At 44.3% G+C, this 15,205-nt stretch overlaps 1 protein-coding gene across 3 annotated transcripts in view; it reads right to left on the reverse strand.

Annotated features, from left to right (window-relative positions):
* The window catches only part of B4GALT5 (beta-1,4-galactosyltransferase 5), a 69,877-nt gene that overhangs the window by 38,558 nt on the left and 16,114 nt on the right, over positions 1 to 15,205 (reverse strand). The window contains exon 1 of one of the 3 annotated variants that reach the window (XM_070246925.1): positions 400 to 557. The exons of the other annotated variants lie outside the window; for them this stretch is intronic. The gene's annotated coding sequence lies outside the window, so the exon portion shown is untranslated. Of the gene's footprint in view, positions 1 to 399; positions 558 to 15,205 lie in introns of those variants that run through there. 3 annotated transcript variants of the gene reach the window in all.

Consider the following 15,205-nt stretch of genomic DNA (forward strand, 5'->3'; position numbering starts at 1 on the left):
GCGGTTCTGCAGAGTCCGAAGAATCAACACTCCCAGAGGGCCAGGGTCTAGACCGAGGGCCTCAGCGGCTGTCACTTCCTGGGCGGTCTCGGGACTTTGCAGACCCAGGTCCGCCGAAGACCCCCCCATGGGTGAGTCCCACCTGGACGTCTGTACGCCAGCTGCATCCTCGACATCCGCCGGGATGTCCGCCGGGCGTCCCTAACTGAACTCGTCCCCAACCACGGCACTGTCCCCCCGCCACGGGCCTGCTGACAGGGTCGCGGCCTGGGGACTGGCAGCCCTGCCCTCCCCGCAGCCCTTCGGAGTCCCGCTCCACCGGGCAGCCGGCCGCATCCTTTCAAAACAGAAGTCACAGGACCTCGCTCTGAGTAAGTCACACTCTGGACAATGGCCTACCAGGCTCCAGACGAGGAGTTGGCCAGGCTGGGGGTCCACCCCCTGCCTACCGCCCGTTCTGCACAGGGAGCAGGCTCAAGCCCGCCGCACCCATGTGCGGCCCCGGGCTGCGAGGCGAGCGGAGCTGCTGCGACAGAGACTGCAGAGCCTGAAACACTGACAGCTGGCCCTGCTCCTAACGGTCCCACCCCATCCTCACGCCTCTGGCGGCATCTGTCTGCTCTTGCCTCCCTCGCTCCCGCCTCAAGGCCAGGCTGGCTGCCCTCCCCGGACACTGCAAGGCGTGTGCAGCTCCTCAAAGTCTTTCCTGCGCTGTCACTTCAGCGACACCTTCCCGAAGCACACTATATTCAAAGTCGCAACCCCGACCCCTCAAAACCACATACCCATGCTTCTCCCCTTCTCTGCTTATATTTCTCCAAATCACTAATCACCCAATATGATACAAAGTTTTCTTTTTTTGTCTGACTTGACCCCTATGCACTAGAATGTCAGCTCCGTGGAGGCAGAGAATCTTCTGTCTTATTCACGTATCCCAGGCCTAGAACAGTGCCTGGCACACAGCGGCAGCCTACTAAATACCTGTTAAATATAGCTGAAAGAGTACGCGTGGTGTAGTTAGTGAGCCTAAGGCAAAAATCCCGGATTTCTACTCTAACGGGGGGCGGGATCAAATGATTAACAAAAAAGATGGGAAAAAATACGATGCGTACTTAAAAATCATCTGAAAATACAATTTTGGCTTACAACACATTCTAAATACAGACAGGTACCTCCTAAGCTAAAGATAAATTTCTCAATCAAAAAAATCAAACACCAGGGGGCCGGCCTGGTGGCCTAGTGGTTACCTTTGCCAGCTCCACTTCAGCGGCCTGGGGTTCACAGGTTCAGATCTTGGGTATAGACCTGCATGCCAGTCATCAACCCATGCTGTGGTGGCGTCCCACATATACATGAGAGGAAGGTTGGCATGGATGTTAGCTGAGGGCCAATCTTCCTCAAGCACAAAGACAAAGATTGGCAACAGATGTTAGTTCGGGGCCAATCTTCCTCATCAAAAAAAAAAAAAAAAAAAAAACCCACCAAAAACACCAGTATAGAGTTTCAATTAAGTAATAAATACCATATGTGCTCACAATTTGAAGTCTGTTTCAAGCTATAGCCTGTAATTTATTTATATCCTACTGAAGTTTATTTTTAAATCTTCAGAAGTTGACAATTTATGCCTATCTTGTTATTCTATGCCAGTATTTCATTATTGTTTTTCATCCCACCTTCTTTTTTTTGTTTTTTAAAGATTTTTATTTTTCCTCCTTCGCCCCAAAGCCCCCAAGTACACAGTCGCGTATTTTTTTAGTTGTGAATCCTTCTAGTTGTGGCACGTGGGATGCCATCTCAGCATGGCCTGACTAGTGGTGCCATGTCTGCACCCAGGATCCGAACCGGTGAAACCCTGGGCCACTGAAGCAGAGCGCACGAACTTAACCACTCGGCCACAGGGCTGGCCCCTCATCCCACCTTCTTAGCTGAAATGACCAACACTAGAGAAAAAAACTTCTGTTTTGATGAAGTAGGTTAAAGAAATGGTATGTCAGTGAAAAACAAACCAACCCTGTGCTAACAAAATTGGCATCTCTAGTTTTTATGAGTAATATTTAAAAGAAGAAAATTGTATCATGCGAGAAAAATCAAAGATGGAAGGAGGATAGTAAATTCTTTGCCCCACAATCGAGAACATCAAAGAAACCTGAAGGGCCAATTTTTAAGAACTCCAGGTTTTCAATTTGCCAAGTAAAGTAACAACCCAGCCTGACGACAGGCAGAGAGCTTAACAAATACAATTGTGACATTTAACATCACTAACACACCTGAAATGAAGTCAGAAACCAGTAACACGTTAGTGTATGTTTAGGAGAAAAGGCACCCAGCTATTGAGCAGCAGTTACTTGGAGGAAAAGGGGAGGATTATCCAGCACTTCTGACTTTTTAAGATCACATGTCTCTGTTATCCTTGAATTCCACATGACTTTATATTCCTTTGTAAGAGAAAAACAAAGATATAGAGAAATGATATGGAAGGGTGGAGTAAGCTTGCATACAGCAGATAAAAATTCTCAACTAAAAAAGATTAATGAAGTAGTCGTGCTAGAAGTAAATTGTTCTGATCTCACAAACAGGTAATGTTCAGATGAGAAGCTGCAAATCTACAGGCAAATGTGTTTTGTTTGGCCTATCAGGTGTCTTCTGGTTTTCCCTTTATCTTTAAACTGTGAATTAACTACAAGAGAAATAGTTTGGTGGTTAACAGCATCAACTTTGCAGAACAGCATAGGGTTAAATCCTAGTTGGCTGAATGACCTTGGGCACATACTTAAGCATTCTGTGCCTCAGTTTCTACATCCATAAAATGGGGATAACAATATCCCTACCTCATTTAGGATTAAGTGAATTAACGTATTTGTAAAACAGTAAGAATAAAGCCTGGAATACAATAAGCACTATATTTATTTAAATGTTTGCTATTATTATGATGTCACATGAAAATCCGGATTTCTAGATTCTCTTGAAATATTGGAAGATCTAGCAAAAACGGAGAGACAATTCCCACTTTGATGCAATCATCAGGTTCTGAGTAGCCTAGTGGCTGTCTTCTTTTAACAGAACACAATCTTTTTAGTTGACCCTAATTCTCATGAAGGCCTGCCTAGTCCTGACAGATTGAGTTTATGCCCTCCGATCTAACTGAAAAGGTAAAACACTTTATAAAATCAGAATTTCATCATTTCTCCCCTCAAAGGAGTTGCTTCTATATTCATTAATAATCTAACCATCTATTAACTTGTGAGTGTCTACCATAAAGCAATGAGGATCCAAAGACATTAAAATGGGATGACAGCTTAGTGTCGAAGAGCCTGGCCTCCAGAATGAGATTCCCTGGACTCGAGGAGTGGCTTTGTCACATGGAAAAAAATAATAGCGCCTACCTCATTGGGTCAGGAAGAGAAGCAACACGTGCAAAGCTCTGAGACCGGGGCCTCATATATGGTTAGCACTCTGAGTTAGCTCAGAATTTATTTTAATTGAGAAAGAAAAAGTTGACAGAGGCCACACCCCAAGAACACCAGTGTGCAGATCAATAAGTGCGAAACGCTATTACTGATGCTATAACAGAAAGAAATCAAGGCATGTGTGTGCACCTGAGTGACACACTGAAGGGCCACCTGTTCAAATCTATCCCCACCCCCCGCCTTTTACCCTCATGCCCCAGGGAACAGAGAGGGAGTGATGTGGGGTAGAAGGAGTCTTTCTCTGAGCTCAGACCGAGGGCTGAGTCTCGGACCCTGCTCAGCTGTGTGTCTTGAGCTCACGACACCTTCTCACCGTCTTGTGAGGGTCAGAAACAAGAAATGTCAGAGCCGGAATTTGGTGATTAGAACAGAGTGGGCCTTAGGTAATTCATAGTCATTATTATTTGTATAAGCCTTTTTTTCAGAATAACTAGATTTACAGAAAAACTGTGAAGATATTACAAGTTCCCATACAATCATTACTTTTACCCATATCACTATTCCGAATGTGAAGACAGGTAAATAGCTTCTAAGCTACCTTTAAAACCCGTGCCGACAATGAAGACTGCCACTCTGAGAAGATCCTGACTTAAGCACTCAAAACACACCACAGCACGTTAGTGACGCGACTCAACAAGTTTGTTAAGATGGGTCGTGGTTTACAGGCAGACGTGAGCAAGAGGCTGCGACGCTCGTCACAGGCCCAGCAGCACCTTCTCCGTGTTACCGTCCCCACCAGGAGCTTCAGCAGGTGCGGCGGACGTCCCCTCAGCTCACACCACAGACGCAGTGGCTTCAAAGATGCCTGTTTTCTCCCAGGGCCTCTCATAACACAGTATTTCCTAACCAACCAGAAAATGAAAAACTCTGTGGCCCAGACAGACCTGTATCTGAAAGCGGCAGGGACGGCAGCTTGCCGAGCTCTCGGAGGTCAGACTCTGAGCGGCCGTCCAGAAAGCTGCAGGCTGGCAGGGGTGGGGGAGAAGAAGGCTGGAGCCAAGCCTGGACCCTGGCGCTCGCGGAACCATTACTGACTTGTCCCCCGCATCTGACTCCTCGCAGCTGCCTATCAAAAAGGTAATGTGAAAATACCGTTTTAAATTTCACGAAACAGAAATTGGGGACTCAGAAGTGACATATCCAGACAACAGCTAGAAAAATGGGGAAATAACAGCTATTGTCCCAGAAATCGAATGCAATTTATACTAACATTCAGATCAACTTTTCTTTTCCTTTTTTCAGATCTACTTTTTTTTTTTTTTGAGGAAGATTAGCCCTGAGCTAACTGCTGCCAGTCCTCCTTTTTTTTGCTGAGGAAGCCTGGCCCTGAGCTAACATCTGTGCCCATCTTCCTCTGCTTCATATGTGTGACGACTACCACAGCATGGCGTGCCAAGTGGTGCCATGTCCACACCTGGGATCCAAACTGGCAAACCCCGGGCCACCGAGAAGCAGTTCGTTCACACTTAACCGCTGCGCCACAGGGCTGGCCCCCTCAAATCTACTTTTAAAAGCTCTCAAAAACCTCATGTCACAGACATTTATGGATAGGTTTTAAAGCCTTAGTCTTGGAGAGAAAAAAAAAAAAAGCATCCTCTGAGCGAAGCTTTAGAGTAATTAAGGTGAAAAGCTTGCTACAAGATCCATGGCAAGAAAAAGGGCAGCATCTGAGCCTGCAGAGGGGTTTCTCCTCTCGCTGGCGTGAGCGGCTGCCGTAACCATCTTCTCTGACTCAGCCCCTGAAAGCAGATGGGAAGGGAGTACCATAAAAAAGCCATGCATTATTAATAAGAGCCCTGGCATCAAAGCAGAATGATTTGGAAAACAGGAAAATGTCTGCAGAGTAAAGAGAGAGAGTAGCAAACAGCTTAAGTCATTTTTGGCCATGTCAAACCGTTCAGAAACGTCCACGCTAAGTCATTTTTCTTCTAAGCGGCTCTTTCTCCTTTAACCCTTAGTTTTAGCCCTAATTCTGATCTCTTTATGCCCTTCCCACCTTAAATTCCCAATGGTTATTTACATTCTCTGAGTGGCTTTCTCTGTCAATTTGCTCCTGTCAGCTTAAAGGCTGCCTGCGTCAGAACACAACGAAAACAGACTCACACACAGGCTGGCACAGTTACTGTCACCTAGAAATCACGAGTCTGTCTTCTCAACCCCAGAACAGGTGACAAGTGAGCAAGTGACCTAGCTCGCAATTCACAGCAGGCCAGCTAATGGTGAAAAAATCCACTGACTCTTATAACCATTATAGGGCCTCAGGACCTACCAGCAAATGATCAGGCAAGAAATACAGCTGGAAAATAGTCCGATGGTGAGAGAAAATGGCTTGAGCAACTCAAAATTCAGTTCCATTTCTCTGGTAATATATCAACTAGGGAAACTAATCCCTCCTCTTAGGCCACTGGTTCTCAACCCAGGGTGAGTCTGCACCCAGGGGCCCCTGGCAATATCTGGAGACATGCTTGGTTGTCACAGCTGGGAGAGGGTGCTACTGGATCTAGTGGGTAAAAGGCCAGGGATGCTGTTAAACATTCTATAACGCACAGGGCAAGCCCCCAACAAAGAATTAGCCAGCCCAAAACGTCCCTAGTGCTCGGACTGAGAAACTTTGCCTTAGACAAGTCATTTAAGCTCTTAATGCCAGTACTTACTTTTAAATTAACCATTGATATTGTTAGACAAAAAGCACAGTAATAATGTATAAAGTTTATACTGGCTGGTTCCCTTTTAGATTAATAAACAGATCATACTTCCTTCTAATTTCCTTTGAATGGAACACGTCTTCCTTAATAAATGGAGCATAAACTAGTATCATCTTTTCTACAACGGCAGGAACAAAACCCATGAGCAAGATTTATATAAAGTAGTTTCTGCTTCTGACTATGACTGAGGAGCTTGCTGTAGACCAGGGATTCCTCAGAGAACAACTGGAAAAGCCAGATAAAATGCAAAAAAAAAAAAAAAAAAAAAGCCTCAAGACTGTGGAGCGCTGTGGAGGCAACCACAATCGAAGGGACAGAATCCCGGGCAAGGGTGGGCCCCGCAGGGGTGAGCTGACACACTGAAGCTGGTTTGTCCCTCTGGGCATCTGCCAACTCTGGGAGCAAGAACAAGCTCAGGAAGCAGGCAAATAGTCTTGGTGCAAGAGTGGAGCCACTCCTAAGAGGCAGAGAAACCACCAAAACGTTTGGCAGTATTTTCAGGTCTGAAGAAACAAAAATAGAGACTTAAGGGGCCAGGATCCTGGTAAAAAGAGTTGAGCCAGTTTTCCCCTTAAGAGATTTGTAGAATCTCAAAGCTGCACAGGTCAGGAGGCTGGGAAACCTCTGTAGAGGCCTCTGAAGACCACAGCAGAGTTTTCATCCATCCCATGTGCTGAGGAGACAAAGATTAAAGTTCAGGACACACCACGGGGGCAGGGCCACCGTGAGCACCCCAGGTTCTCAGCCGCAACTCCCAAGGCTACTCCCTAAGACTATAGGCAAACTGGAAGTAGATGGAGCCATGCCAAAACCCGCACCCTAGCCTAGTTCAGCTCAATCCCTGACAGGATAAATGGAATCCGTCCCCATCCTATTTGCCTAGCAAATGGAGTCAGCCTTCTCTGGAGGAGGAGAAAGTCATCCAGGGCTCCTACAATTTTTTATACACAACATCCACTTTTCCAATCAAAATTACCAGACGTGCAAGAGACTGGACCAAATGAGTGAATATCAGAAGAAGAACCAGACAAGAGGCAAATATCCACAGGTGATGCAGATACGGAGTTATCACTCATGGGCTTTAAAAATAACTACATTCAAGAAAATGGGGGGGGGAGGATAAAGAAAAAAGATGGGGAGAAAATGGAGAATTTTACCATAAAAATGCAATCTATAAAAAAAGTATCAAACAACTATTCTATAACTGACAATTGAAATTAACAACTTAACAGACAGGTTTAATATTGGATCAGACACAGCAAAAAAGGAGAATCAATGAACTAAAAGTTAGGAAAATAAAAGTTATCCAGACTGAAGTGTGGAGAGTAAGACAGGAGAACAGAGAAAGACAGATGTGTGTTGACAGCAAGCCTTAGAAAGTGTTTTGGCAAAATACTGCATCTATGTGCCCCCCGGATAGTACTGGATGTAGAAATGAACACAGGTGCTGCCTCCTTGCCAATTGCACAGGGTTTACGCTACTTGGTCATTTCCAGGCCAGGACAATAATCAGAAAAATAATCTTTGGACTCAGTGAAAAAGACACTGAGATGAACAATGTCACAACTCTCGACCCCCTCTCTACCAAAGTCGAAATGATCAAGGTCAGATTCAAATGGCTCCATTTCTGCCCCAGGGTAAAAAGAATCTTAAAAGCACTAATTTATAAGATTTTTTTTAACAGAAATCATGAAAAATTTCAAACACACAGCAAAGCTGAATTTTACAGAGAACACCCACATACTCACCATCTTGATTCTACTCCTCACTTAGCACAAATACATCCATCTATCCATCCCTCAATTCATCTTATTTTTTCATGCATTTCCAAGGAAATTGCAGAGATCAAAGATACTGCCCTCTAAATGCTTCAGCATAGATATCATTAATAGGAGATCAATATTTGCATACATTTTCCCCCTTTTGGTGTAAAATTTCATAAAATGACTCTGTACCTTTGCTGAGTTTTCATGAATGCACACACCTGTGTAACCCAAATCCCAATCAAGATACAAAACGTTATCATCACCCTAGAAAGTTTTCCTCTAGCCCCGTCCCAGTCATTCCCCGGGCTCATTTCCCCCTCCCTGAACAAGCGTCACTTGAACTCATCTTCAAGTCTCTGGGTGTGAAGAGTGAAGCTTAGAAAAGCCATGTTTCAAAAAGACAATCATTTTAATTATAAAATATTAAGTGAAAGTACATTCCTGAAGTTAAATTTAATATGCATATATGTAAAGTAGGAGAAAAAATGCGACATCTTCAAATTCCTATAAAGCACTTAAAGTGGTATTAACCTAATATCTACCGTCCTGCCAGGGTCGTTCAAGGTAGCAATATTTAGCTCCAAAGAAGGCATGGTGATCGGTATGTCCAACGTATATACCCTTCATTTACTATTCTTGTTTCCTGAAATTCTATTTTTATGAATTCATGGAAGCACAAAAGATTCTAGGAAAGAATCCTCACCCTCAGGCTTCAATTTCATCTGTAATTTATATTCCTTGAATATTTGGCTTTCCTTTCTGCATATGACCAAACCGAATCTTTCTGGCAAGAATGGACCACTCTCAGGGCCACCCCAGTGGCCTGGTGGTGAAGTTTGGCGCACTCCCCTTTGGCGGCCTGGGGTCAGTTCCTGGGCGCAGACCTATACCACTTGTCTGGCAGTGGGCATGCTATGGTGGCACCTCACATACAAAAAGAGGAAGATTGGCAGCAGGTGTTAGCTCAGGGTGAATCTTCCTAAGCAAAAAAAAAGAAAAAAAGAATGGACTGCTCTCTCTGCTGTGAACTGTAGTTACCTGGTTTTTATCTGGCAACCAGTTAATTTAACATAAATTAACAAATTATGCCTGTGCTCTGGTCCTAGAATATTATTTAACAGATAAGGGCTGTAAGTAATCAAAACGGTGCGGGTTTAAACAGGCAAAACTTCCTTAAGGATTAAGTCTTTTATTACTGTTTTCATCTGAGACTACCTATAGACGGGAAAATATGAGTCATTCTGACAAAAACAAAGGTGCAGCACAATCAGCCACCTTAGACATTACTACTATATAAAACACACACCACAGGGGCCAGCTCCGTGGCTGAGTGGTTAAGCTCTTGCACTCTGCTGTGGCCGCCCAGGGTTTGGCTCCTGGGCGCAGACATGGCACCCTCGTCACGCCACGTTGAGGGGGCGTCCCACATCCCACAACTAGAAGGACCTGCAGCTAAGACATACAACTATGTACGGGCGGTTTGGGAAGATAAAGCAGAAAAAAAAAAAAGAAGATTGGCAACAGTTGTTAGCTCAGGTGCCAATCTTTAAAAAGAAATTAAAAAAAAAAAAACACAGACCAGAATGTTCCTCTATGGCATGAGGTAAAGCCCACATTTTCTTACACAACTGACAGTCACTTTGCCTAGATCATACGTTAACATTTTAAGTTAGTATATAAACCGGACATACAATGCGAGCTCAATTGCTTTTGAAAAATTATAGATATATCACCCAAAAAAAGAAGAAAAAGAAACTGCACCAAAATGTTAATAGTGAATTATCTTTGGGTTATGAGATTTTAGGCTGTCTTTATTTTCTTTATACTTTGCCATATTTTCCAAGTTTCATACACTGAATGCATTACTTTTATAACCCAAAATAAATAAAAACTACTGGGGGAAAAACGAAATGCCAGCAGTAACCAACCTGTCGTGACCCCTTCACACTCTGGTTATGGAGCTACGATGCCCTTTGTACCTGCTTTACCCTTGCTACCCACCCTAGAGATGCCTACAACCTGGTTCTTCCAGCAAGAGACCCCCCTGGCAGCCCCTTACCTGGTGTTCGTAAGGACAGCAGACAGTAATTCAACTCTTCTAAACCGATGCCCCCAATAATCAGGCTTTCTCACTATCTTTGGTATGTTCCCACCTGCCAAGTTTTTTCAAAGCTTATTCACTGTAGTTTACGTTATAAAAACAATAGGTACATTGAGTGTGCTTTTTCTATTTACGCACAAATCTTTCTCTGCCTCACTCCCAACCAAAAAAATAAAAAACAAACCCTACTATCATCATACCATCATCATCCAATGCCAATTTTATGGGAATCCCTGCTAAAAGTGGTGAAAATCTTTGGTATAACTAGACTGGGAATGAGCTCTAGTCTTCGTATTGGCTGGAAGACGGAGTAAATCCTCTAACATCGCTAAGATTCCATTTCCCCAACTGCAAAACACACAGGTTGTTCCAATAATCTTGAAAATCCTCTCCCACTCTTTTATACTGTGATTTTTACAATCCTGTTATATCCTATATATGTGAATTAGTCCCAAAAAACACATCTAAGATTAGATTACCATCTCCCAACAGGCAGACCATCAATCACAGTGGCAGCTACCGTGTCTGGGGGGGCGCTCACCATTGCCACAGACCTGGCGACGCACTTCACTATGAGGCAGGAACACTATCGCCCCATGAGGACAGTGAAGTAGGACGGAATGGTTCAGGAACTTGCCCAAAGTCACAAAACCAGCAAACTGCATGGCTGGGACGTGAACTAAACAGGTGTGGCTCCAGAGCTTACTGCAGTTTACCTCCCAGGTGCAGGTGAGCTCCCCTGGTCCTAAGCAGAGCACAGTGTGGTAAGGTGTAACTTGGGAAGTGCCTCTCAAGGCCTATAAGCCAGATGATTGATTGATAGAGAGAAGGAAGGATGGAAGGCAGGCAGGCAAGAGAGAGAGAAAGAAAGAAAGAATTCTACACCTCTGATTTCTAGGAGTCTAGGAATTCTGAGTATAAACATCCTAACTATTCTCATGGTCATATATCATCAAGAAACGAGCTTGCTTTCGTCACCGTCTTCAAAACGCCTGGCTGACAGTGTTTACGCCCAGACATGATTAGAGAGCAGTGCAAATGAAGTGACAGTGCCAGTCTGACTCCAGGCGGGCCTGTAGCTTTGCATAAAGAACAGCTCTGTGCAGGAGAAGCCTGGGCCAAACTCCCCAATCCAGACAGCTACCCCACCAACGCCTAACACCGTCACAAGGGAGAGCGGATGTACAGGGGGACAAAGGCACAGAGCAATTAATCTCTGCACCTGGAAAATAACTCAAAACCACACGACGGACGCCCACTTTCAACATAACAATTAGCTATATCATTCCATTCACAAAAGAACACCCGTGGTGGGCTGATAAGACTGAGGAAGCAGAAGTCCAAGCTGCTCTTCCTTAAAAAGCACCAGACAGATTGAGTACACTTTTTTCTAAGACCTTAATTTTCATATTAGTTTCCAAAGAGAAGTCAGAAAAGTTCTGATCCTCCTATTTCAAAGTGCTCTTTCTGCGGAAAGAGACGGATTGTGCCCGGATGAGAAAGAAATGGCCTTATGGAGGCTTCACACCTACCACTTCTTTGGGCCTGTTCCAGTAACACAGTCCTTTAAGTGTCAGCATTTCCAGACAGCTAAGAGCATCTATTTTTCTTCTTCTAACTTTCAAGAGTTTACACTTCCTCTTCCTAAATCAAAAGGAATCAAAAACAGTGACTGAGGTGCCGGCTCCGTGGCCGAGTGGTTAAGTTTGCGCGCTCCGCTGGGGTGGCCCAGGGTTCGGATCCTGGGCGCGGACATGGCACCGCTCGTCAGGCCACGTTGAGGCGGCGTCCCACATCCCACAACTAGAAGGACCTGCGACTAAGATACACAACTGTGTACTGGGCGGGGGGGTGGGGGGGGGGGGAAGGTTGGGGAGATAAGGCAGGAAAAAAAAACAAAAAACAGTGACCGAAAAACTCAACATAACCAAATTTATCCTAATACTATAGAGGCAGCACAGACTCATCCAAGAGCAGAGGCTCTAGAAAGAAAGCAGGCTAGGGCTCACAACTCTACCGCACACAAGTGATATGACCTCGAACAAATTATTTAACCTCTCCAAGCCTTGGCCTCCTCATCTCTAAAACACCTACACCTCATGGAACGAGGGTGTTAATTAATAAGATAATACATGCAAAACATAGAAAGACTCCACAAACAGAAGCAGCACTAGCTGCCACCGTGATGTTGGGAGACAGGAAGATGGGCTACTGAGCTAGGAGGAGGAGAGAGAGAAATGCAAACTACTGATCAAGATAGTCGCCTCCGGAAACAGGGTTCTCAAACCCCACAGTCCCCATCTAAGTCACAGGAAAGACTGAAGACGGTGGGGGGGGAGGAAAAAAAGACTCACAGTTATGTGGGCTAAATGTTTCACTTTGTCACCCTTTGGTTAGCTAAAAATGTGTAGTCTATAGCAAGAAATCAAGAATATTTTGTGCATCAAGACAAAAATAGTCTAAAAGATTTCAGACAGGTATGGTGACTATATTTTCAAAATGCAAAACTAAGTGACATGGTCAGGGGAAATAATTTTTTTCCCCCCAAATGTGAATTTACTTATTGAAAAGTTTTATATAGCCCCTTCCCCTTCTCCTTTTCTTCTGAAACAATTCAGTCCTAAAGCCACGAGGTGGGGCCAAGCTAGGAAGGTATCCATGCCCAGGGTGGACAGGAGAGACACCGTGGACCACAGAGGGATGTCTGAGCACAGCAAGATGACAAGGGCTGCCCTACATGGAGTGTCAGAGCCAGGATGGGGAGGAGGGCATCCAGCAGGGAGCAGGGGGGTGCCACGGTGGGGTCCCAGAGGCCAAGCAGAGGTGAGTGGAGTGTCCGCACAGGGAGGAGGGGTGGTGCAGGGCAGGCTGTCAGAGACCAAGCAGAGAGAGGAGGGCACCTGTGCCGGCAGACGGCCTGGTGCAGGCTGTGGGAACTCAAGTGGGTGAGGAGGAAGGACAGCCAGCAAAGAGAGTTGAACGACGGGGTGAGGACAATATCCAAACAGGGACTGGAGACAGAGCAGCATGCTTACACATGGGGGACTGATCAAACAAGTAAATATATTAAGGAAAGTGGGAGCTAGGATTCTCAGTGTCAGAAAATGGAGTTACAAATATGCAAAGGGAGAAAACTAGAATGAACCCAGGGGTGTGGGATTTAAACTGTAGATACTGTGGGAACTCACAGTTTTGTATATATACATACTTCCAGAAATAAACATAGATGTCAATGTGTGCATGTGCGGGCGTGCGTGTGTGGGTATGCACACATACATTCCATAGCTCTATATACAGACGAGGCCTAGAAGCCACAACACCCTAATAGCAACGAGTGCAGCCAGCACCCAGATCCCAGCTTCTAAACACTCCTTCTTCACGCAAAAGAATCAGAGTTCTTTGGAGAAATAGTTGATTCCAGGTCTGGGGTAAGGAAAGCACAAGATGTGCCTAGAACATCTTGTTATTCCAGAAAGTAAGGAAGTGTTCAACAATGATGGGGACATGTTCAAAGGACAGATGCCAGGACAAAGGGGTTCCCATTGGCCTAAGCAGGACAATTGAACATCAACATAAAGAATGATAGTAACAGATTAAAACCACAAGCCCACGCTGATAAAAATAAACAAATAAAATTGAAAAATTAAAAAGTATGGGTCCATAATGACTGACAGAAAAATAAATAAATAAATAAATAAGTAGAAGAATAAATACATTGAAAACTCTGATGAAGAACAAGGTTATATAGTTTTAAAAGTACCTCCCCACAAAATACATACTGATTACGAAAGGGGAAACAGCTACTTTACGATGGAACAACTGGGCAGACGCCTCGCCAATCAAGCCATCAAAGTGAACATCGTCAGTAATGCGACAAATCTCAATCCTGCACCACCCAACAGGATGCATCAAAAGGACGGAACGTCACTTCCGTGGTTTTGCTGCCAAAGATGCATAACCTGAAACTAACCACAAGGAAATATCAAACAAACCCAAAGTGAGGGACACGCTACAGAACACCTGGCATGTCATCCTCAAAAGTGTCATGAAAGTTACAGAGAGACCGAGGAATTTTCCAGCTTTTCCTGAAGGAGACTAAACAAACACTAAGGAACACAATGGACGGTTCTGAACTGGATCCCTTTGATACAAAGCACATCACTGGGACAACTACCGAAACCGTCCTGGGGTCGGCGGATTAGACGGCCGTAAGGGTAAAGGATCCGTGTAAAGCTCAATGGTTGGACTGTCCTTTGTTGGAATGTCCTTGTTTGTTGAAAAACACACCCTAGTATTAGGGGGCGATGGGACATCATGTCACCAAATGATTCAAGAAAAAGTCACTATAACATATTTGCAACTTTTCTCTAAGTCTGAGATTTCAAAATTTTTTAAAAACTGTTTTTAAAAACTTTCACATGTTGTCTTACAGTCAGTTCTGCTATAATGCTTATTTTGAAAGTGCACATTTGTTCCAACACAACTGATATATTTGGGACTAATAATGAGTATAACTGGAATTTTGCATCTGCGTATGTGCAACGTTGCCCATGAGGAAAACCCAGACAACTACACCCAGCTGAACAGACACACACATCAAAGACCTACCAGCGACCACAGTTCACTGAGTGGGGACACCATACAGACCTGATGTACGACCCTCAGTACTATTTCAGGACAACTCTTTCCACCACGTCACGGTAATTCCCACGCTGCACTCTTCCTGGCGCCCACTTTCACAAGTAAACCTCAGCTCTTTCTCAGAGTAAAGGGCCCTTTATGGTTTTTCTTAACCATTTTACATGTATAAAACTGCACTGTTTTTATTAGGTTCCTTTTTTTTTTAATGTGTCACTAATGGAGCTTTTGAGTGTTGTGTGCCTAACCTCATTTTTCCCATAAGCTCTATGGTTTTTACTCAATAATCTTGTAAAGCATGGTGATTTTTAGGAATACTTACATTAAGTTATAGCAGAACTATTTAATATAATCACATTTACAGAAAACAAATTGCATGACATCAAGGGTACCCCCATCTGTACGCATAGGTATTTAAAAAAAGAGCGTGGGAAGAAAGTATCACATTTAGTTTCAACCTAATCATCTCCAACAACTTGGAAGTGAAGGAACAATATGCTGAGTTTTCATTACGTCTAATGGTCCGAG

The sequence above is a fragment of the Equus caballus genome, chromosome 22, assembly GCF_041296265.1.
Source record: "Equus caballus isolate H_3958 breed thoroughbred chromosome 22, TB-T2T, whole genome shotgun sequence".
Classification (NCBI taxonomy): domain Eukaryota; kingdom Metazoa; phylum Chordata; class Mammalia; order Perissodactyla; family Equidae; genus Equus; species Equus caballus.